Source organism: Pongo pygmaeus, chromosome 20 (assembly GCF_028885625.2).
Source record: "Pongo pygmaeus isolate AG05252 chromosome 20, NHGRI_mPonPyg2-v2.0_pri, whole genome shotgun sequence".
Classification (NCBI taxonomy): Eukaryota; Metazoa; Chordata; class Mammalia; order Primates; family Hominidae; genus Pongo; species Pongo pygmaeus.
Genome location: NC_072393.2, coordinates 32,912,129 through 32,938,182, shown reverse-complemented (window position 1 = coordinate 32,938,182; position 26,054 = coordinate 32,912,129). Strand labels below are relative to the sequence as shown.

Genomic DNA, 26,054 nt, shown 5'->3' with positions numbered 1-26,054 from the left:
TGCAACTCCAGGCAGTTTAATGATAGAGACACCTGGGGAACCCCAGGCAGTCTAAATAAGAGACACGTAAGCGACCCCATGCTTTCTAATAAAAGAGACTCCCAGACGACCCAAGGCATTTTAATCAGACTCCTGGCCAAGCCTTGACAATCTAATGATGGGGACAAGTGGGCCACCCCAATCATTTTAATGATAGAGACACCTGAGTGACCCTGGGCATTCTAACGTGAGAGACTCCTGGCAAGCCCCAGTGATTCTAATGGGAGAAACTCTTGTCCGACTTCAGGCAGTCTAAGGATAGAGACATTTGGGTGACTCCAGGCATTCTAATATGAGACTCCCAGCCGAACCCAGGCAGTCTAATAATAGAGACACTTGGGGGACCTCAGGAATTTTAATGGGAGAAATTTTTGGCCAACCACACGCAGTCTAATGATAGAAAACCCTGGGTGGCCCTAGGCATTCTAATGTGAGAGACTTTTGGCCAACCACAGGCAGTCTAATTGAAGTGAAATGTGGGTGGCCCCAGACATTCTAATGGGAGAGACTCCTGGCTGAACCCAGGGAGTCCATTGATAGGGACCTCTGGGTGACCACACACATTCTAATAATAAAGACTCTTGGACGACCCCGGGCAGTCTAATTAAAGTGACCACTGGGTGACCCAAGGCATTCTAGTAGGAGAGACTCAGCCGGCCCAAGGCATTCTAATGGAAGTGACTCCTGGCCTACACCAGGCAGTCTATGCATAGAGACACCTAAGGGACCCCAGGCATCCTAAAGGGATAGATTCCTGGCCGACCCTAGGCAATCTAATGATAGAGATACCTGGGCGATTGCAGGCATTCTAATGCAGGGAGACTCTTGGCCGACATGAGGCATTCTAATGATAGAGACACATGGGCAACCCAGGCATTGTAATGATAGAGACACCTGTGAGAATCCAGGCACTCTAATGGGAGAAACTTTCAGTTGACACCAGGCATTCAATTGAGAGAGACTCCTGTCTGACACCAGGCAGTCTAATGAGAGAGAAGTCTGGGAGAGACTCTTGGCCAACCCAAGCAGTCTATGGGTAGAGACACATGGGTGACCCCAAGCACTCTAATGGGGAAGATTTCTGGCTGACCCCAGGCAGTCTAATGATAGAAACACCTGGGTGACCCCAGGCATTCTAATAAGAGATACTCCTGTCTGACCCCAGGCAGTATTATGATAGCGACACCTGGTGACCGAAGGCATTCTAATAAGAGAGACTACCGATCATCCCGAGGTATTGTAATTATAGAGACACCTGGGTGACCCCAGGCATTCTAATGATAGAGACAACTGTGTGACCCCAGGTACTCAAATGGGAGAGACTCTTGACTGACACCAGGCATTCTAATGAGAGAGACTCCAGGAAGATCCAGGCAGTCTAATGATAAATATACCTGGGCGAACCCTGCCATTCTAATTGGAGAGACTTCTGGCTACATCAGTCATTCTAAGGTGAGAGACTATTATTCGACTTCAGGCAGTCTAGGGATAGACTCCTGGTCCAATCCAGGCATTCTAATATGAGATACTCCCGGCAGTACCTAGGCAGTCTAATGATAGAGACACTTGGTCTACCCCAGGCTTTTTAATGGGAGAGACTCCTTCCTGACCCCAGGCAGTCTAATTGTACAGACTCCTGGGAGACCCCAGGCATTCTAATGAAAGAGACTCCCAACCAACCCCAGGCAGTGTGATGATAAAGACACTTGGGCTACCCTAGGCATTCTAATGAGAGAGACTCCCAAAAGACCTTAGGCATTCTAATAATAGAGACACCTCTGCGACCCCAGGCAGTCTAATGATAGACAGAACTGGGCAACCACAGTCATTCTTATGGGAGAGACCTCCAGCCAACCACAGGCATTCTAATGATAGAGGCACCTGGGCAAAACCAGGTATTTTAATGGGAGAGACACCCAAGCTGACACCAGACAGAATAATGATAAAGACACCTGGGCGACCTCAGGCATTCTAATGGGAGACACTCCAGGCTGAACCCTGGCATGCTAATTATAGGGGCAAGTGGGTGGCCCCAAGCATTTTAATAATATGGACACCTGGGTGACCACGGGCATTCCAATGTGAGAGACTCCTGGCTAAACTGAGGCATTCTAATGGAGAGACACCTGGCTGACCACAGGCAGTCTAATGATAGAGACACCTCAGTGACCACAGGCATTCTAATAAAAGAGACTCCTGGCCGACCCAAGGCAGTCTAATTAAAGTGCAACCTGGGCGACCTCAGGCATTGTAATGGAAGAGATTCCTAAGCGACCTCAGGCAGTCGAATTAAAAAGACACGTGAACGACCCCAGGCATTCAAATAAAAGAGACTCCTAGCTGACACCAGACTTTCTAATGGGAGAGACTCGTGGCTGACCCACGCAGTCTGTTGATGAGACACCTGGGTGACCACAGGCATTCTAATGGGAGAGATTCCTGGTGGACCCCACACAGTCTAATTATAGAGAAACCTGGTCGACCCCAGACATTCTAATGGGAGAGACTACCGGCCGACCCCAGGGAGTCTAATTTTAGAGAAGCATGGGCAATCACAGGCATCCCAATGAAAGAGAAACCTGGATGGTCCCAAGCAATCTAATTATAGAGGTACCTGGGTGACCCCAGGCATTTTAATGGAAGAGACTCCAGGCCAACCCCAGGCAGTCTATTGATAGGGACAACTGGGTGACCAGAGGCATTGTAATGAGAAGGAGTCCTGGACGACCCCAGGCAGTCTAATTAAAAAGACCCCTGCCTGCCTCCAAGCATTCTAATAGGAGAGACTTTCAGGTGACAGAAGGCATTCTAATGGGAGTGACTCCTGGCCAACTCCAGGCAGTCTACACATAGAGACACCTAAACAACCCCGGGCATTCTAATGGGAAAGATTCCTGGCCAAACCCAGATAGTCTAATTATAGAGACACCTGGGCAACCCCAGTAATTCTAATGAGAGACTTTCGTCCGACCCCTGGCAGTCTAGAAATAGAGACTCCTTAGCGATCCCAGGCATTCTAATGAGAGAGACTCCTGGTCAAACTCAGGCAGTTCAATTATATAGACTCCTGGGTGACCCCATGCATTCTAACGGGAGAGACTCTAAGCTGACCCTAGGCAGTCTAATGATAGAGACACTTGGGTGACCACAGGCATTCTATTGGTTAAGACTCCCTGACAACCCTAGGCATTCTAATCTTAGGGACACCTGTGCAAAACCAGGCAGTTTAATGTTAGAGAGACCTGGGCGACCCCAGCCATTCTTACAGGAGAGACCCCCAGCCAACCCCAGGAATTCTAATGATAGAGACACATTGGCGACCCCAGTCATTCTAATGGGAGAGACTCCTGGATGACACAAGTCAGTCTAATGATAGAAACACCTGGGCAAACCTAGGCATTCTAATGGGAGAGACTTCCCACAGAACCTTGGTGTTCTAATGATAAAGACAACTGGGTGACCCCAAGTATTTTAATGGTAGAGACACCTGGGCAATCCCAGACACTCTAATGAGAGAGAGTTTTGGTCATTACCAGGTATTCTGATGGAGAGACTCCTGGGAGACCACAGGCTGTCTAATGATAGAGACACTGGACAACCACAGACATTCAAATGGAGGAGACTTCTGGCCTACCCCAGGCTGTCTAATAATAGAGACACCTGAGCAACCCCAGACATTTTAATGAGAGACACTTTCATCTGACCCCAGGCAGTATTACAATGGAGACACCTGGAGACCACAGGCATTCTAATGGGATAGAATACTGGCCGTCTCAAGTCATTGTAATGATAGAGAAACCTGGGTGCCCCAGGCATTGTAATGATAGAGACACTTATGCCACCCTAAGCACTCAAATGGGAGAGAATCTTGGCTGACACCAGGCATTCTAATGAGATAAACATTAGGATGATCCCAGGCAGTCTAATGATAGAGACACCTGGGCAAACTCAGGCCTTCTAATGGGAGAGACTCCTGTCTACCCAAGGCAGTCTAATGATAGAGACACCTGGGCGACCCCAGATATTCTAATGAAAGAGATTCCCAGTCGACACCAGGTAGTGTGATGTTAGAGACACTTGGGTGACCCCAGGCATTCTAATGGGAAAGAACCTCGGACTACCCCAGGCATTCTAATGATAGAGATACCTGTGCGACTCCAGGCAGTCTAATGATAGAGACACCTGGGCAACCAAGGCAGTCAAGATAAGGGACAACTAAGTGACCCCAGGCTTTCTAATAAAAGCCTCCTAGGCGAACCTAGGCATTCTAATCAGAGAGACTCCTGGCTGAACCCCAGCATTCTAATGATAAAGACAAGTGGGCCACCCCAGTCATTTTAATGATAGAGACATCTGGGCAACGCAAAGGATTCTAATGTGAGAGACTCCTGGTGAACCCCAGTGATTCTAATGGGAGAGACTCTTGTCCAACTTCAGGCGGTCTAAGGATAGAGACCCCTGGGTAACTTCAGGCATTCTAATAAGACAGACTCCAAGACGAACCCAGGCAGTTTAATGATAGAGACACTTGGGGGACCCCAGGCATTTTAATGGGAGACTTTTGGCTAACCACAGGCAGTCTAATGATAGAGACACTTGGGCGATCCCAGGCATTCTAATGTGAAAGAAGTTTGGCCGGCCACAGGCAGTCTAATGAAAGTGAAACCTGGGCGACCACAGGCATTCTAATGAGAGACTCCTAGCTGACCTAAGGCAGTATGATAAATGAGACACCTGGGCAATCCAAGGTATTCTAATAATAGAGACTCCCATCCAACCCCAGGCATTTTAATGGGAGAGACTTCTGACTGACCCAAGCAGTCTATTGATAGAGACACCTGGGAGACCCCAGGCATTTTAATGGGAGAGACTCCCAGCCAATACCAGGCAGTCTAATGAAACAAACACCTGGGCGACCGAAGGCGTTCTAATGGGAGAGACTCCTGGCCAACCCCAAAAAGTCTAATGATTGAGATACCTGTGCAACCCCAGGCATTCTAGTGGGAGACACTTCTGCCCAACTCCAGGCATTGTAATAGTAGAGGCTCCTGGCCAACCCAAGGCTTGCTAATAACAGACACCTGCTCAACCCCAGGCATTCTAATGCGAGAGACTTTTGGCAAACTGCAGGCAGTTTATTGATAGAGACACCTTGACGAGCACAGGCATTCTAATGGAAGAGACCCCTGGCTGACCCCAGGCAGTCTAATTAAAGAGACACCTAGGTGTCTTCAGGCGTTCTAAAAGGGGAGACTCCCAGCAGAACCCAGGCATTCTACTGGGAGAGACTTTTGGCTGAAAGAGGCAGTCTATGCATAGAGACACCTGGGAAACTCCAGGCATTCTAATGGGAGAGATTCCTGGCTGACCCCAGGTAATCTAATTATAGAGACACCTGAGAGACCTCAGGCATTCTAATGGTAGAGACTCCCTGCTGACTCCAGGCAGTCTGATGACGGAGACATTTGGGTGACTGCAGGCATTCTAATGACAGACACTCCCGGCCGACCCCAGGCAGTCTAAGGATAGAGACAACTGGTGAACACAGACATTCTAATGAGAGAAACTTCTGGTCAACTTGAGGCTTTTTAATGATAGAGACACCTGAGCGGCCCCAGGCATTGTAATGATATAGACACCTCCACGATACCAGGCACTCAAATAAGAGAGACTCCTGGCCAGCACCAGGCATTCTGATGAAAGAGACACCTGGCCAAACCCAGGCAGCCTAATGATAGAAACACCTGGGTGAACCCAGGCATTGTAATGGGAGAATTTCCCATTTAATCCGAGGCAGTCTAATGATGGAGACATCTAGGCAGCTTCAGGCATTCTGATAGGAGAGGCTCCCGGCCAAACCCAGTTATTCTCATGGGAGAGAATCTTGTCTGACCCCAGGCAGTCTAAAGATAGAGACTCCTTCATGACCACAGGCATTCTAATGGGAGAGACGTTCTGCCAAACCCAGGCAGTCTAATGATAGAGACACCTGGGTGACCCCAGGCATTCTAAAGAAAAAGGCTCCTGGCCAACCCCAGGAAGTCTAATTATACAGATTTTTGGGCGACTCCAGGCATTCTAATGAGAGAGTCTAATGATAAAGACACTTGGGCTACCCCAAACATTCTAATAGAAGAGACTCCTGCATGAATCCAGGCATTCTAGTGATAGAGACAGCTGAGCGAACCCAGACATTCTAACTGGAGAGAATCCAGACCAACTCCAGGCAGTCTAATGATAGAGACACCTGGGCCACCCAAAAATTCTGATGAAAGAGACTACTGGCCGACTTCAGATAGTCTAATGATAGAGCCACCCAGGTGATCACAGGCATTCTAATGGGAGAGACTCCTGGCCAACCCCAAGCATTTTAATGATAAAGACATTTGGGCAACCACAGGCATTCTAATGGGAGAGAATTTTGGCTGAACTCAGGAATTCTAATGACAAAGACATCTCGGCAACCCTAGGCAGCCTAATGATAAAGACACCTCGGCGACCCCAGGTATTTTTATTAGAGAGGCCCCCCAACCCTGGCATTCTAATGATAAAGACACCTGAACGACCCCAGGCATTTTAATGGGAGGGATTACTGGCTGACCCCTGGCAATCAAATGATAGAGACTCCTGAGTGACCTCAGGCAGTCTAATGATAGAGATATCTGGGTGTCCACAGGTATTTTTATGGGAGAGACCCCAGTCGGCCCCAGGCATTTTAGTGGTAGTGAAACTTGAGCAACCCCAGGCATTCTAATGGGAGAGACTCCCGGCTGACCCCAGGCATTCTAATGATAGAGTCACCTAAGTGACCTCAGGCATTCTAACTTTAGATGCTCCCGGCAAACCTCATGCATTCTGATGGGAGAGATTCCTGGCCGACCCCAGGCCATCTCATAATACAGACACTTGGGCAATTCCAAGCATTCTAATTAAAGAGACTCCTGGCCGACAACAAGCAGTCTAATTAAAGAGACACCAGGGTGGCCCCAGGCATTCTAATAGCAGAGAACCCCAGCTGACACCAGAGATTCTAATTGGAGAGACTTCTAGCTGAAACCAGGCAGCCTATATAGACACCTTGGTGACCCAAGGTATTCTAATGGGAGAGACTCCTGGCCAACCACAGGCAGTCTAATGATAGAAACACCGGAAGAGCACAGGCATTTTAATGGGAGAGAGATTTGGCTGACCCCAGGCAGTCTTATGATTGAAATACCTGGGAGACTCCAGGCATTCTAATTTTAGAGACTCCTGGCAAACCCCAGGCATTCTAAAAAGAGACTCCTAGTAACCACAAACAGTCTAGTGATAGAGACACCTGGGAAACCGCAGGAATTCTAATGGGAGAGATTCTTGGCCCAACTCCGGCATTCTAATGATGAAGAAAAGGGGATGAGGCAAAGCATTTTAATAATAGAAACACCTAGGCGACCCCAGGCCTTCTAATTCAAGAAACTATTGGCCAACGCCAAGCATTCTAATAGAGAGAGACTGCTGGTGAACACAGGTGGTCTATGAATAGAGACACCTGGATGATCCCAAGCATTCTGATGAAAGAGACTCTTGGCCAACAACAGGCAATCTAATTATACAGACTCCTGAGCAACAGCAGGCATTCTAATGGGAGAGACTCCTGACTGACCCCAGGCAGTCTAATGATAGAAACATCTGGGTGACATTTCTGAGTCTTTTGAAACCTATAGTAAAAAACTGAATATCCCACTATAAAAACAAGAAACAAGCTATTTGATTAAATGCTTTGTAAATTGTGGGTTCACCTCACAGAGTTAGACCTCTATTTTCATTCAAAGGGTTGGAAACACTTTTTTTATAGAATCTATGAAGGGGCATTTCTGAGTCCATTGAGGCCTATAGTGAAAAACTGAATATCCCATGATAAAAACAACAAACAAGCTATCTGTGAAAATGGTTTGCAATGTGAACATTCATCTCACAGAGTTAAATCAATCTTTTGATTCAACAGGCTGGAAACACTCTTTTTGTAGAACATACAAATGGACATTTCTAAGCACATTGAGGCCTATAATGAAAAATCGAATATCCCGTAAGGAAAACTAGAAGGAAGCTATCTGTGATAATGCTTTGTGGTGTGTGGATTCATCTGGCCAACTGAAACCTGAGTTTTGATTCACCAGGTAGGAAACACTTTTTTTTTTTTAAGAGAATCTACAAAGGGACATATTTGAGCAAATTGAGGCTAAGAGTAAAAAATCAAATATCACACGATAAAAACTAGTAACAAGCTATCCGTGAAAATGCTTTTCAATGTTTGAATTCATTTCACAGAGTTAAACCTTTGTTTTGATTGAACAGGTTGGAAACACTCTTTTTATAGAATCTACCAAGAGACATTTCTGACCTCATTGAGGCCAATAGTAAAAAATCAAATGTCTCGTGATAAAAAATAAAAAGATGCTATCTGTGAAAATGCTTTCTGAAGTGGAGATTTATCTCAGCTAATTGAATCTGTGTTTTGATTCACTAGGTTGGAAACCTTTTTGTAAAATCTACAATGGAACATTTCTGAGCTCATTGAGGCCTGTAGTGAAAAACTGAATTTCCTGCAATAAAAACTGAAAACACTTATCTGTGAAAGTGATTTGTGATGTGCAGATTCATCTCATGAAGATAAACCTCTGCTTTGATTGAATAAACTGGAAGAACTTTTTTGTAGAAATTTCTGAGCGCATTTAGGTCTATAGCAAAATAATCTAATATCCTGCAAACAAAACTAGAAACAAGCTACATGTGAAGGTGCTTTCTGATGTGTGAATTCATCTCACCGAATGAAACTCGTGTTTCGATTTAGCAGGTTGAAAACAATCTTTTTGAAGAATATACGAAGGGACATTACTGAGCTTATTGAGGCTTATATTGAAAAACTGAATATCCCACAAAATAAACTAGAAACAAGTGATCTGTGAAAATAGTTGGCCATGTGTAAATTTATCTCGCACAGTTAAACCCTTTTCTCAACTCAACAAGTTAGAAGAACTCTTTTTGTAGAATCTATGAAAGAAGTTATCTGTAAAAATGTTTTGCAATGTGTTCTCTCATCCCACAGAGTTAAATCTTTTTTTTTTTTTTTTTTGATTCACCATATTGGAAATACTCTTTTTGTAGAATCTACAAAGAAACATTTCTGAGCCCATTGAAGCCTATAGTAAAAGAACAAATATTCTGCAGTTGAAACTAGAAACAATCTCTTTGAAAATGCCTTGTGATGTGTGGATTCATCTCATTAAAAGGAGCCTGTGTTTTGATTCACCAGATTGGAAACACTTTTTTGTAGAATATACAATGGGATGTATCTGAGCCCATTGAGGCCTATAGTAAAAAATCGAATATCTTGCAATAAAAACTAGAAACGAGCTATCTTTGAATGTGCTTTCTGATGTGTGGATTCATCTCACAGAGTTAAACCTTATGTTTGACTCACCACGTTGGAAATACTTTTTTTGTAGAATCTATGATAGGACATTTCTGAGTCTATTGATGTGTATAGTGCAAAACTGAATATCCCACAGTAAAAACTAGAAACAAGCTATCTGGGAAAATGCCTTATGATGTTTTCATTCATCTTACAGAGTTAAACCATTGCTGTAATTAAACAGGTTGGAAACACTCTCTTTGTAGAAACTATGAATTGACATTTCTGAGCCCTTTGAGGCCTACAGTGAAAAACAGAATATCCAGTGATTAAAACTAAAAACTTTCTGTCTGTGAAAATACTTTGTGATGTGTGGAAGCATCTCATAGAGTTAAACCTTTGTTTTGGTTCAACAGGTTGGAAACACTTTTTTAGTAGAATCTATGAGAAAACATTTCTGAGCCCTCATGTGATGCAAACTAGAAGCAAGCTATCTGTGAAAACGCTTTGCGGTGTATGGATTCATGTCACAGAGTTATACCTATGTTTTGATTCAACAGGTTGGAAACAATCTTTTTGTAGAATCTACAAAGGAACATTTCTGAGCCAATTGAGGTCTAGAGTGAAAAATGGAATATCCCATGATAAAAACTATAAATAAGCTCTCTGTGAAAATGCCTTGAGATCTGTGGATGCATCTCACAGAGTTATGCCTTTGCTTATATTCAACAGGTTGGAAACACTTTTCTTGTAGAATCTATGAAGGGATATTTCTGAACCTATTGAGGCCTACAGTGAAAAATTGAATATCCTGCAATATAAACCAGAAACAAGCTATCTGTGAAGATGCTTTTCCATGTGTCCATCCATCTTACAGAGTTAAACGTTTGTATGGATTCAACAGGTTGGAAATACTCTTTTTGTAGAATCTACAAAGGGATATTTCTGAACTTTTTGAAGCCTATTGGCAAAATCTGAATATTGTGTGATAAAAACTAGAAACAAGTTATCAGTGAAAATGCTTTGTGATGTGAGGGTTCATGTCACCAAATAAAACCTGTGTTTTGATTCACGAGGTTGGACACACTTTTTTTTCTATAACCTACATAGGGCCATTTCTGAGCCTATTGAGGTCTATAGCAAAGCAACAACAACAAATATCCTGTCTTATAATCTAGAAAGAAGTTATCTGTAAAAATACTTTGTGATGTGCGAATTCATCTCACAAAGTTAAACCTTTGTTTTGATTCAACTGATTGGAAACACTCTTTTTGTAAAAACTATGAAGGGAAATTTCTGAGCCCATTTAGGCCTATAGTGAGAAACAGAATATCCCACTGTAATAAGTAGAAACAAGCTATGTGTGAAAATCATTTATGGTGACTGGATTCATCTCACCAAATGGAACCTGTGCTTTGATTCACCAGTTTGGAAACACTATTTTTATAGAATCTATGAAGGAATATTTCTGATCCCATTGAGGGATATGCTGAAAATTCGAATGTCCCATGATAAAAACTACAAACAAGCTATCTGTGAAAATGGTTTGTCATGTGTGGATTCATCTCACAGAGTTAAACATTTGTTTTGATTCATCTGTTTGAAAACACGCTTTTTTGTAGAATCTAAGCATCAACATTTCTGAGTGCATTGAATGAAAAACAAATTATCCCGTGATAAAAACTAGAAACAAGCTATCTGTGAAAATGCTTTGTGATGTGTGGATTCATCTCAAAGAATTAAACTTTTATTTTGATTCAACAGGCTGGAAACACTGTTTTTGTAGAACCTACAAAAAGACATTGGGGAGCGCATTGAGTCTTATAGTGATAAACCGAGGATCCTGTGATAAAACTAGAAACAAGCTATCTGTGAAAATGCTTTGTGATTGGTGAATTTATTTCATAGAGGTAAACCTTTTTTTATTCAACACGTTCAAAACACCATTTTTTAGTGTCTCTTAAGGGACTTTTTCAGCCCTTTGAAACCTATAGTGAAAAACCAAATATCTTGCAATAAAAACAAACAGACAAAAAAAAAAGCTACTTATGAAAATGCCTTGTGATGTGTGGATTCAATTCACAGAGTTAAACCATTGTTGTGATTCAACAGGTTGGAAACATGCTTTTTGTAGAATCTACAAATTGACATTTCTGAGCCCTGTCTGGGTTATGGTGAAAACCAAATATCCCATGATAAAAACTAGAAACAAGCTATCTGTGAAAATGCTTTGCAATGTGTGGATTCATTTCACAGAATTAAACCATTGTTTTGATTTAACAGGTTGGAAACACTGTTTTTGTAGAATGTATGAAGAGATATTTCTGAGGCCTGTTGTGAAAAACTGAGGATTCTACAAGAAAAACTGGAAACAAGTTATCTGTGAAAATGCTTTATGATGGGTGAATTCATCTCACAAAATTAAACCTTTGTTTTGATTCAAAAGGTTGGAATCACTTTTCTTTTTTTTTCTTTCTTTTTCTTTCCTTTTTTTTTTTTTTTTTTTTTGGACAGAGTCTTGCTCTGTCACCCAGGAAATGCAATGGCATGATCTCGGCTCACTGCAAGCTCTGCCTCCCAGGTTCAAGCAATTTTTTTTTTTTTTGGACAGAGTCTTGCTCTGTCACCCAGGAAATGCAATGGCATGATCTCGGCTCACTGCAAGCTCTGCCTCCCAGGTTCAAGCAATTCTCCTGCCTCAGCCTCACAAGTAGCTGAGAATACAGGTGCCAGCCACCACAACTGGCAGTTTTTTTTAATTTTTATTAAAGGCGGGGTTTCACCGTGTTAGCCAGGATGGTCTCGATCTGCTGACCTCCTGATCTGCCTGCCTTGGCCTCCCAAAGTGTTGGTATTACAGGTGGAATCAATTTTTTTTGTAGAATCTGTGCAGGCACATTTCTGAGCTCATTGAGGCCTACAGTGAAAAATTGAATATCCCTCAATAAAAATTACAAACAAGGTATCCGTGGAAATGCTTTGTGATGTCTGGATTCATCTCACAGAGTAAAACCTTTCTTTTGATTCATTAGGTTGGAAGCACACTTTTTGTAAAAACTACGAAGGAACATTTCTGGGCCTGTTTAGGCCTATGGTGAAAAATCAGATAACTAGTGATAAAAACTAGAAACAGGCTTCTGTGAAAATGCTTTGGGTTGTGTGCATTCATCTCACAGAGTTAAACATTTGTTTTGATTTAACAAGTTGGAAACACTCTTTTGTAGAATCTATGAAGGGACATAATTGAGCTAATTGAGGCCTATAGTAAAAAATTGAGGATTCTGCTATAAAAACTAGAAAAAGCTATCTGTAAAAGTGCTTTGCTGTGTGTGTATTCCTATCACAAAGTTACACCTTTGTTTTGATTCAACAGGTTGCAAACACTCTTTTTGCAGAATCTACGAAGGAACATTTCTGAACCAATTTTGACCTATAGTGGAAAACTGAACATCCTGTGATATAAACTAGAGAAAAGATACCTGTGAAAATGCTTGCAATGTGTGGATTCTTCTCACTGGATGGGACCTATGCTTTGATTCAGTAGGTTGGAAATGCTCATTTTGTAGAATCTACGAAGGATATTTCTGAGCCCCTTTGAGCCTGTAGTGAAAAATCAAGGATCCCACGAAGAAAAATAGAAAAACATTATCTGTCAAAATGCTTATTGGTGTGTGGATTATTCTTACCAAATGGAACCTGTGTTTTGATTCACCAGGTTGGAAACACTTTTTTGTAGAGTCTATGAAGGAACATTTCTCAGCCCATTGAGGCCTATAGTGATGAACAAAATATCCCATGATAGAAACTAGAAACAAACTGTTTCCAAAAATGCTTTGCAATGTGTGGATTTATCTTACAGAATTAAACCTTTATTTTGATTTGACAGTCTACAAACTTTTTTTTTAGAAAGTACAGAGGGACATTTCTGAGACCATCAACAGCTATAGTAAAAAAAAAAAAAATCAAACAACCTGCCTTAATATTTAGAAACAAGTTATCTGTTTAAATGCTTTGGAATATTTTCATTCATTTCACACATTTCAACCTTTTTTTTTATTCAACGAGATAAAAACACTCTTTTAGTTGAATCTACAAAAAGATATTTCAAAGCCCATTGATGCCTATAGTGAAAAACTGAATATCCCATGATAAAACCTAGAAGTGAGCCCTGTGTGAAAATGCTTTGTGATGTGTGGGTTCATCTCACAGAGTTAAACTTATATTTTTATTTGACACCTTGGAAACACTCTTTTTCTAGAATCTATGAAGGGACATTCTGAGGCCATTGAGGCCTATAGCAAAAAGCAGAATATCCTTCCTTAAAATCTAGAAACAATCTATATGTGAAGATGGTTTATGATATGAACATTTATCTCACAGATTTAAAACTATGTTTTAATTCAACACATAAGAAAAAGTCTTTTTGTAGAATCTATGAAAGGACACTTCTGTGCCCATGGAGACCTATAGTGAGAAACTAAATATCCAGCATTAAAAACTAGAAACAAGCTATATGTAAAAATATTTTGTGATGTGTGGATTCATCTCTCCCAATGGAACCTGTGTTTTGATTCTCCAGGTTGGAAACACTTTTTGTGAAATCTACGAAGTGACATTTCTGAGCCCATTGAGGCATATTGTAAAATTTGAATATTCCACGATAAGAAATAGAAACAAGCTATCTCTGAAAATCCTTTTCGATGTGTGGCTTCACCTCACAGAGTTAAATCTTTGTTTCAATTCAACACCTTGCAAACACTTTTTGGTAGAATCTACGAAGGGACATTTCTGACCCATTGAGGCCTACGGTAAAAAATGTAGGGACATTTCTGAGCCCATTGAAGCCTGTAGTTAAAAACCGAATTTCTGGCGATAAAATCTAGAAACAAGCCATCTGTGAAAATGCTTTGTAATGTGTGGACTTATCTCACAAAGTTAAAACTATGTTTTTAACCAACAGGTTGAAATCACTCTTTTTGTAGAATCTATGAAAAGACGTTTCTGAGCCCACTGAGGCCTGTAGAGAAAAACTGAATATCCTGCAATAAAAACTAGAAAAAAAGCTGTCTGAGTAAATGGTTCCCGATGTGTGGGTTAATCTCACAGAGTTAAACATTTGTTTTTATTCAACATGTTAGAAACGTTCTTTTTGTAGAATCTACGAAGGAATATTTCTGAGCCCATTGAGGCCTATAGCAAGAAGCCGTATATCCCGCAATAAAAACTGGAAACAAGCAATCTGTGAAAATCTTTTGTGATGTATGCATTTATCTCACCAAATGGAACCTGTGTTTTGATTCACCAGTTTGGAAACACTCTTTTGTGGAATGTATGAAGGGACATTTCTTAGCCAGTTGAGGTGTATAGTGATATACCAAATATCCCAGGATAGAAACTAGAAACAAGTTATCTGTGAAAATGCTCTGTGATGTGTGGATGTATCTCACAGAGATGAACCTTTGTTTTGATTCAACACGTTGAAAACACTTTTTTTGTAGAATCTACAAAGGGACATTTCTGAGACCATTAAAAACTATAGTAAAAAAATGTATAATGCACTTTAAAATATAGAAACAAAGCTATCTGTGAAAATGCTTTGCAATATGTGGATTCATGTCACAGATTTAAACCTTTGTTTTGATTGAACAAATTGGAAACACTGTTTTAGTAGATTATATAAAGGGACATTTCAAAGCCCATTGAAGCCTATAGTGAAAAATCAAATATCCTGTGAGCAAAAATAGAAACAACCTCTGTGGGAAAGTGCTGTGTGATATGTTCATTCATCTCACAGGGATAACCTTTGTTTTTATTCAACACCTTGGAAACATTCTTTTTGTAGAATCTATGAAAAAAAATTTCTGAGCCAATCGAAGTCTATAGTGAAAAAGCTAATATCCCATTTTAAAATCTAAAACAAACTGTGAAAATGAGTTTTGATGTGTGGATTCATCTGAGAGTTGGACCTTTGTTCTAAATCAACAGGTTAAGAACACTTTTTTTGTAGAATCTATGAAAAAACATTTCTGAGCCCATTGAGGCCTATTGTGAAGTGAATCTCTCGCGATAAAAAGTAGAAACCAGCTCTCTGTGAAATCGTTTTGTGATGTGTAAATTTATCTCACAGAGTTAAAACTTTGTTTTAATTCAACAAGTTGAAAACGCTCTTTTTATAGAATCTGCAAAGAGACATTTCTGAGCCCATGGAGGCCAATAGCAAAAAAAATGAATATCCCACAATAAAAACTAGAAACAAAATAGCTGTGTAAATGCTTTGCAATGTGTGGATTTGTCTCACCGAGTTAAACCTATGTTTTGATTCAACACGTTAAAAAACTTGTTTTTGTAGAATCTTCGAAGGGACAATTCTGAGCCTATGGAGATTATAGCAAAAAACTGAATATCCTGCGATAAAAACTAGAAACAAGATATCTGTGGAAATGCTTTGAGATGTGTAGATTTATTTCACAGAATTAAACCTTTGTTTTGATTTAACAGGTTGGAACCACTGTATTTGAAGAATCTGTGAAGAAATATCTTTGTCCCTATTGTACACTATAGTGGACAACTGAATACTTCATGACAAAAACTAGAAACAAGCTAGCTGTGAAAATGGTTTGCAATGGGTGAATTCATCTCACTGAGTTAAACCTTCGTTTTGATTCAACAGGTGTGAAACACTCTTTTTGTAGAATCTACAAAGAAACATTTTTGAGCCCCTCGAGGACTATAGTGAAAAAATGAATCTCCTGCATTAATATCTAGAAACAATCTATTTGTGAAAATGCTGTGTGATGCATGGATCCATCTCACAGATTTCAAACTTTATTTTGATTCAACAGGCTGGAAACACTCTTCTTATAGAAACTACGAAGGGTCATTTCTGAACCCATTGAGGCCAATAGTGAAAAACTAAATATCCTGCAATAAACCTAGAAAAAATCTATCTGTGAAAATACTTTGTGTAATGTGGATGAGTGTCTCAGGGTTAAACGTTTGTTTTTATTCACCAGGTTTGAAACACTGTTTTTGTTGAACAGACAAAGGGACATTTCTTAGCCCAGTTAGGCCTATAAAGGTAAACCGAATATCCTGCAATAAATAGTAGAAACAAGCTATCTGCAAAAATGCTTTGTGAATTGTAGATTCATCTCACTGAATTAAGCCTTTGTTTTAATTCAACAGGTTAAAAGCACTCTTTTTGTAGACTCTACGAAGAAACATTTCTGAAACCATTGAAACCTATAGGGGAAAAAAAAAACCCAAAACTCCTGTGATAAAAAATGGAAAGCAACTATCTGTGAAAATGCTTTGTAATGTGTGGATTCTTCTCACAGAGTTTAACCTTTGTTCTGATTCAACATGTTGAGACCACTCTTTTTGTAGAATCTACGAAGAGATACTTTTTAACCTATCGAGGCCTCTAGTGAAAAACAGAATGTCCTGCAATAAAAACTGGAAACAACCTGTCTGTGAAAATGCCTTGTGATTCGTCTATTCATCTCATAGAATGAAACTTGTGCTTTGATTCAACAGGTTGGAAAACTCTTTTTGTAGAATCTACGTAGGAACATTTCTGAGCCCATTGAGGCCTATAGTGAAAAACCAAATATCCCAGAATTAAAACTATAAACAAGCTATCTGTGAAGATGCTTTGTAATATGTGCATTCATGTAACAGATATAATCGTGTATTTTGATTTGCCAGATTGGGAACACTCTTTTTGTATAGTCTATAAAGAAATATTTCTGAGTGCATTGTGTCGTATATTGAAAAATCGAATATCCCATGATAAAAACTAGGCACGAGGTATCTTTGAAAATGCTTTGAGATGTGTGGGTATTGGTCTCACAGAGTTAAACTTTTGTTTTTATTCAACAGGTTGGAAACACTCTTTATAGAATCTACAATGACATATTTCTGAGCCCATTGAGGCCTGTAGTGAAAAACCGAATATCCCGTGATAAAAACTCAAAACAAGCTATATGTGAAAATGCTTTGTGATCTGTGGTTCATCTCACAGAGTTAAACTTGGTTTTGATCCACTACATTGGAAACACTCTTATTGTAGAATCTACCAAAAAAATTTCTGAGACCATTGAGGTCTCTAGTGAAAAACTGAATATCCCGTGATAAAAACTAGATACAAGCTATCTGTGAAAATGCTTTGCAATGTGTGGATTTGTCTCACAAAGTTAAACCTGTGTTTGATTCAACGGGTTGGAAACACTCTTTTTGTAGAATCTATGAAGAAACATTTCTGAGACCATTGAAGCCTATAGTAAAAAATTGAATATCCTGTGATATAAATGAGAAACAAGTTATCTATGAAAATGTGTATTCATCTCACTGAATACAACCAGTGTTTTACTTCACCAGGTTAAAAACACTCTGTTGGTAAAATCTGTGAAGGGACATTTCTGAGTGCATTGAGGCCTGTAGTGAGAAAACAAATATCCTGCTATAAAAACTAGAAACAAGCTATGTGTGAAAATGCTTTGCCATGTGTGGATTCATCTCACAGATTTAAACCTTTGTTTTGTTTCAACAGGTTGGAAACACTCTTGTAGTGGACGAAGGGACATTTCTGAGTCCCTTGAGGCCTATAGTAATGAACAGAATATCCTGCAATAAAAACTAGAAAGAAGCTATCTGGGAAAATGCTTTGTGTTGTGTGGACTTCTCTCACAGTGTCAAACTGTTGTTTCCATGCAACACTATAAATGCACACTTTTTGTAGAATCTATGAGGAGGCATTTCTGACCCCATTGAGGCCTATAAAGAAAAATCCAACTTCCCATGATAAAAACTAGAAACAAGTTATTTGCAAAAATGCTTTATAATATGTGGATTCATCTCACTGAATGAAACCTGTGTTTTGATTCACCAGGTTGGAAACACTCTTTTGATAGAATCCGCGAAGGGACATTTCACAGTATGAGGGCATATAGTGAAAAACCAAATGTCTCGTGATGAAAGCTAGAAAGAAGCTATTTGTGAAAATGCTTTCCGATGTTTAGATTCATGTCAAAGAGTTACACCTTTTTTTTTTTTTTTTTTTAATTCAACAGGTTTGAAACACTTTTTTGTAGAATCTACGAGGGACATTTCTGAGCAAATTGAGGAGTGTAGTGAAAAACCGAATATCCCACCATAAAAACTACAAACATTCTGTCTGTGAACATACTCCCAACCGACCCCGGGTATTCCAATATGAGAGACTCCTGACTGACCCCAGGCAGTCTAAGGATAGAGTCTCCTGGGCGACTTGAGGCATTCTAATGGGAGAGACTCCTGGCAGACTGCAGACATTCTAATGACAGAGACACCTGTGCAACTCCAGGCATCCTAATGAAAGAGACTCTAGGCCGACCTTAGGCATTCTTGTGATAGGGGCAACTGTGCGTCTTAAGACATTTTTATGAGAGAGACTCCAGGCCGACCCCAGGCATTCTAAGGAGAGAGACTTCTTGCCGAATTCAGACACTGTAACAACAGAGACACCGGGGCAACCCCCAACATTCTAATGAGAGGGACTCCTGGTCTACCTGGACAGTTCAATGATAAAGACACTTTTGCGACCCCAGGCATTTTAATAGGAGAGACTCCCAGCCAAAACCAGGCATTCAAAGTGGAGAGACACCCAGCCAACCACAGGCAGTCTAATGTTAGAGACGCCTGGATGATCCCAGGCATTATAATGGGAGAAACTGCCAGCCAAACGCAGGCAGTCTAATGATAGAGATACCCAGCCAACCCCAGGCATTTTAATAAGAAAGACTCCTGGTCCACCCTAGGCATTCCAATGATAGAGACACTGGGATGACCCAAGGTAATCTACTGGGAGAGACTCCCTGCAAACCCCAGTGATTCTAATGGGAGAGACTGCTGGCCGACACCAGGCAGTCTGATAGAAACCCCTGGGCAACCCCAGGCATTCTAATGAAAGTGATTCCTGGCTGAACTTAGGCAGGCTAATGACAGAGACATCTGGGTGACCCAAGGCATTCTAATGGTACGGGCTCCCAGGAAGTTCCAGGCATTCTAATGGGAGAGACTCTTGGCCGACCACAGGCAGTTTAAGGATAGAAACACCTGGGAGACCCCAGGCATTTTAATGGAAAGACTCCATGCTGACTCAAGGCAGCCTAATTACAGAAAAACCGGGTGACCCCAGGTATTCTAATGGAAGAGACTCCTGGTGGATCCCAGGCAGTCTAATGATAGAGACACCTGGGCAACCACAGGCATTCTAATGGGAGAGACTCCCAGCAGAGCCCAGGCAATCAAATGATACAGACACCTGGGCGACCCCTAATATTCTAATAGAAGAGACTCCCAGTCAACCCCAGGCATTCTGGTAAGAGACTTCTAGCCGACAAAAGGCAGTCTTAGGATAGAGACACCTAGGCGACCTCAGGCATTCTAATGGGAGAGATTCATGGCTGACCCTTGTTAGTCTAACGATAGAGTCACCTGGGTGACCCCAGTCATTCTAATGAGATAGACTCCTGCCGAACCCAAGCAGTCTAATTATAAAGACATTTCGGTGACCTGAGGCATTCTAAGGAAAGAGACTCCTGGTGGATCCCAGGCAGTCTAATAATAAAGACACCTGAGCAACCCCAGGTATTCTAATGGAAGAGACTCCCAGCTGACCCCAGGCAGTCCAATGATAGAACTCCTGGGCAAACCCAGGCATTCTAATGGGAGAGACTTCTGGCCAAACCTAGGCAGTATAATTTTATACGCCAAGTCGACCCCAGGCATTTTAAGGGGAGTGACTCCCAGCCGACTCCAGGCCACCTAATGATAGAGACACCTGGGTGACCCTAGGCATTCTAATGGGAGGGACTCACCGCCGACCCCAGCCATTCTAATGGGAGAGACTCGTGGCCTACCCCAGGCAGTCTAACGATAGAGACACCTGAACAGCCCCAGGAATTCTAGTGGGAGAGACACCCGACCAACTGCAGGAAATCTAATGATAGAGACAACTGGGCAACAGCAGGCATTTTAATGGAATAGACTCTCGGATGACTTGATGTTTTAATGATAGAGACACCTGGGCGTTCCCAGGCTTTCTAATAGGAGAGATTTCCAGCCAAACCCAGGCATTCTTTTGAAAGAGATGTCTGGCTGACCCCAGGCAGTCTGATTATAGACACACCTGGGCGACCTCAGGAGTTTTAATTGGAGAGATTACCGGCTGATCACAGGCAGTCTAATGACAAAGGCATCTATGTGACTTAAGACATTCTAATGGGAGAGACTCCAGACCGACATCAGACATTCTAATAATAGCGACACCTCTGTGACTCCAGGTATTCTAACGGGAGAGACTCCGGGCCGACACCAGGCATTCTAATAAAAAAGACTCCTGGCTGACCATAGGCTCTCTAATGATAGAGACATCTGAGCGACCATTGGCATTCTAATAATAGAGATTCCCGGCTGACCTCAGGGACCCTAATGGGAGAGACTCCTAGCTGATGCAGGCAGTCTTATGATAGAGACACTTCAATGACCCGAGACATTCTAAGAGAGGGTCCTGGTTGAACCCAGGCATTCAAATGATAGACACCTTATCGAGGACAGGCTTTTTAATGGGAGAGACTCCCGCCAAACCGCAGGCAGTCTAATAAAGAAATAGGGATGAATACAGGTATTCTAATGAGAGACACTCCTGGCTGACCTCAGGCAGTCTAACGATAGAGACACCTGGGAGAGTCCAGGCATTCTAATGGGAGAGACTGCTGGCTGAACACAGGCAGTCAAATTGTAGAGGAATCTAAGCCACCAAAGGCATTTTAATAGGAGAGCCTCCCAGCTGACCCCAGGCAGTCTAATGATAGAGACACCTGGGTGACCCCAGGCATACTAATGGGAGAAACTCCCGGATGACTCAAGGCATTCTAATAAGAGACAATCTTGGCGGACCGCAGGCAGTCTAATGTTGACAGCTGGGCAACCACAGGCATTCTAATGGGAGAGACTACAGGAGAAGCCCAGGCATGCAAATAATAGATACACCTATGCGACCCCAAGCATTCTAATGAGAGAGAATTCCAGCTGACACCAGATATTCTAATGGGAGAAACTCCTGCCTGACCCCAGGCAGTCTAATAATACAGACACCTGGATGACATCAGGCATTCTAATTGGAGAGGCTTCTGTACAAACCCAGGCAATCCATGCATAGAGACAACTGGGTGACCCCAGGCATTCTAATGGGGGAGATTCTCAACTGACCACAGGCAGTCTAATGGTAGAGAAACTTGGGTGACCCAAGGCATCCTAATGGGGGAGACTTCCAAAGGACCCCAGCCAATCTAACGTTAGAGACACCTGGGTGAACCCAGGCATTCTTATGGGAGATACCCTCCACCGACCCCAGGAATTCTAATAATAGTGACACCTGGGATACAACGGGCATTCTAATGGAAGAGACTGCTGGCTGACATCAGGCAGTCTCATAATAGAGACACCTGTGAGACTCCAGGCATTTTAATGGGGGAAACTCCCAGATGACCCCAAGCAATCTAATGTTAGAGAGAGCTGTGCAACCCCAAGCAGCAATCTAATGTTAGAGAGAGCTGTGCAACCCCAAGCAGTCTAATGTTAGAGACACCTGGGTGACCCAGGTATTATGGGAGAGACCTCCAGCCGACCCCAGGAATTTAATGAGAGAGACACGTGGGTGACCCCAGTCATTCCAATGGGAGAGACTCCCAGATGACAGAAAGCATTCTAATGGGAGATACTCGTGGTCAACCCCAGGCAGTCTAATGACAGAGACACTGATCGAGCCCACTCATTGTAATGGGAGAGACTAATAGTCGAACACAGGCAGTCTAATAGTAGAGACACCTAGGTGATCCTAGACATTCTAATGGAAAAGACTATTATCTGACCCCAGGCGTTCTAATATTACAGAAACCTGGGTGACCTAAGGCATTCTAATGGAAGAGACTTCCATCTGAACCCTGGAATTCTAATGGGAAAGACTCCAAGCCAGCCCAGGCAATCTAATGATAGAGACATCTGTGCAACCACAGGCAATCTAATGAAAGAGACTCCCGGCCAATCGCAGGCAGTATAATGACAGAGACACCTGAACGACTGCAGGTATTTTAATGGGAGACACTTCTGGCTGACCCCAGGCAGTCTAATAATAGAGACACTTGATGGACCCCAAGCATTCTAATAGAAGAGACTTCGAGCTGACCCCAGGCAGTCTAATTATAAAGACACCTGGGTGACCTTAGTAATTTTAATGGGTAAGACTCCTGGCAAATCACAGGCAATTCTAATGGAAGAGACTCCTGACTGACACCAGGCAGTCTAATAATAGAGAAACCTGGGCAATCCCAGGCATTTTTATGGGAGAGACTGCTGGCTGAACCCGGCAGTCTAATGATAGAGACACATGGGCAAACCCAAACATTCTAATGGGAGAGATTCCCAGCCAATTCCATGCATTCTAATGAAAGAATCTCCTGGCCAACCCCAGGCAGTCTTAAAATAGACACCTGGGTGACACCAGGCAGTTGAATGGGAGAGACTCCTGGCTGACACCAAGCAGTCTAATGACAGAGACACCTGGGCTACCCCAGGCATTCTAAAAAAAAAAGAATCCCGGCTGACATGAAGCAGTCTAATGATAGACAACTGGGCACCACAGGCATTCTAGTGGGAGAGACTCCCGGCCGATTCCAGACATTCTAATTTGAGAGAATTTGGGAGATGCCCGGCATTCTCATTGGCGATATCAATGACCGACCTGCACCAGACTAACGATGAAAACGCCTCTGCGAACCCAGGCATTCTAATGGGAGGGGCTCTGGGCGACCTCATGCAGTCTAATGAAAAAGACGCCTGGGTGACCTTAGACATTCTAATGGGAGAGACTCTGGTCCTACCCTAGACTGCCTAAGGTTAGAGACACCTGGTCAACCCCAGGCATTCCAATGAAAGAGACTCCTGGCCCAATTCAGGCAGTCTAATGATAGAGACACCAATGTCACCCTAAGCATTCTAATGTGAGAGACTCCTGGCTGAGACCAGGCAGTCTAATTATAGACACCTGGGCAACCCCAGGAATTCTAACAAGAGAGAATTCAGGCTGACCCCAGGCAGTCTAATGATAGAGAAACCTGGGCAACTCCAGGCATAATAATGGGAGAGACTGCTGGCTGACCCAAAGCAGTCTAATGATAAAGACCCCTGGGCACGCTATCTGTGAAAATGCTTTAGGATGTGTGGATTAGTCCCACCAAATGGAACCTGTGTATTGATTCACCAGGTTGAAAACACTCTTGCTGTAGAATCTATGAAGGGATATTTCTAAGACAATTTAGGCCTATAGTGACAGACTGTATATTTTGCAATGAAAAATAGAAACAAGCTATCTGTGAAAATGCTTCATGAAATGTGGATTTATTTCAATGATGTAAAACTTTGTTTTGATTCAACAGGCTGGAAAGCCTCGTTTTGTAGTATCTACAAAAAGACATTTCTGAGCTCATTGAGACTGATAGTGAAAAATCTAATATCCTGTGGATAAAAAGTATAAAAATGCTGTGTGAAAATGCTTTGCCATGTGTGAATTCATCTCAAACAGTTAAAACTTTGTTTTGATTCAACAGGTTGGAAACACTTTTACTGTATTATCTATGAAGAAACGTTTATGAGGCCATTAAGTCCTATACTGAAAAACTGAATGTACTGCATTAAACACTCTAAAGAAGCTAACTGTGAAAATGCTTTGCAATGTGTGTATTTATCTCACAGAGTTAAACTGTTGTTTTGGTTAATCAGTTTGGAAACAGTTTTTTTTGTAGAATCTATGAAGGGACATTTCAGAGGCCATTGAGGCCTATAATAAAGAAACAAATATCCCATAATAAAACAAGAAACATATAGAAACAAGCTATATGTGAAAATGCTTTGTGATATCTGGATTCTTCTCACTGAATCGAACCTGGGTTTTGAGTCACCAGGTTGGAAACACTTTTTTCATAAAATCTAAGAAGGGACATTTCTGAGCCTATTGAGGCATATAGTGAAAAACCGAGGATCCTGTGATAAAAACTAGAAAAACACAATATGTGAAGTTGCTTTGTGATGTGTGGATTCTTCTCACCGAATGGAATCTCTGTTTTGATTCAACAGGTTGGAAACATGTTTTTGTAGAATGTACGAGACATTTCTGAGCCCATTTAGGCCTATACTGAGAAACCCAATATCCTGCTATAAGAAGTAGAAAAAAGCTATCTGTGAAAATGCTTTGTGATGCATGGATTCATCTCACAGAGTTAAAGTTTTATTTGGACTCAACAGGTGAAAAACACTTTTTTACAGAATCTACAAAAAACATTTCTGATCCCATTGAAGTTTATAGTGAAAAACAGAATATCCTGTGATAAAAAGTAGAAACAAGCTATCTGTTGAAATGCTTTGCAAGATCTGAATTCATCTGACAGAGTTAAACCTCTCTTTTAATTCATCAAGTTGGAAACACACTTTTCTTAGAATCTACAAAGAAACAATTCTGACCCAATTGAAACCTATACTGAAAAACCGAATATCCCAAAATAAAACCAGAGAAAAGTTATCTCTGAAAATGGATTGTAATATGTGGATTCATCTAACAGAGTTAAACCTTTGTTTTGATTCAACAGGTTGGAAACACTCTTGTTGTAGAATCTATGAAGGGAGATTTCTGGGAGCATTGATGCTTATAATAAAATACAGAATAACCCACAATGAAAAGTAGAAACAACCTATCTGTGCAAATGCTTTGCCATGTGGGAATTCCTCTTAGAAAGTTACACATTTGTTTTGATTCAATAGGTTGAAACACTTTTTTTGTAGCATCTACTAAGGGACATTTCTGAGCTCACTGAGGCCTATAATGAAAAACTGAATATTCCATGTTAAAAAGTAGAAACTAGCTATAAGTTAAAACGCGTTGGGTTTTCTGGATTTACATCACAGATTTAAACTTTTGTTTTGATTCATCACCTTGGAAACTTGCTTTTTGTAGAATCTATGAAGGAACATTTCTGAGCTCATTGAGGCCTATAGTGAAAAACCGAATATCCAGTGATAAAAACTAGAAGCAAGCTATCTGTGAAAATGCTTTGTGATGTTTGGATTCATCTCACAGAGTTAAATCCTTGTCTTAATTAAACAGGTTGGAAACACTCTTATTGTAGAATCAATGAAAAGACGTTTCTGAGCCCACTCAGGCTATGTTGAAAAATCGAATATCCCACAATAAAAACTAGAAACAAGGTAGGTATAAAAATGCTTTGTGATGTTTGGATTCATCCTAGAAAGTTAAACCTTTGCTTTGATTAAATAGGTTGGAAACACCATTGTTGTAGAATCTACGAAGGGTCATTTCTGAGGCCTTTGACTCCTATTGTTACACACCGAATAGCCCATGATAAAAACTAGAAACAAGCTTGCTCTGAAAGTGCTTTGTAATGCATGGATTTATCTCACTGAATGAAACCCTTTGTTTGATTCACTAGGTTAAAATCACTGTTGTTGTAGAATCTAGGAAGGGACTTTTACGAGTCAATTGAGACCTACAGTAAGAAACCAAATATTTCAT

At 41.4% G+C, this 26,054-nt stretch overlaps 1 long non-coding RNA gene across 10 annotated transcripts in view; it reads left to right on the top strand.

Moving 5' to 3' along the window:
* LOC129019488 (uncharacterized) overlaps positions 1-24,632 on the top strand; it is a 61,417-nt gene extending 36,785 nt beyond the window's left edge. For 2 of the 10 annotated variants that reach the window (XR_010124957.1, XR_010124955.1), the window contains 4 exons: positions 8,024-8,195; positions 8,546-11,340; positions 11,714-11,876; positions 12,804-18,067. This is a non-coding gene — a long non-coding RNA (uncharacterized LOC129019488). Of the gene's footprint in view, positions 1-8,023; positions 8,196-8,545; positions 11,341-11,713; positions 11,877-12,803; positions 18,068-18,501 lie in introns of those variants that run through there. The other 8 variants (XR_010124961.1, XR_008495645.2, XR_010124960.1 and 5 more) reach the window with 8 other exon arrangements.
* The last annotated feature ends 1,422 nt before the right edge of the window (positions 24,633-26,054 follow it).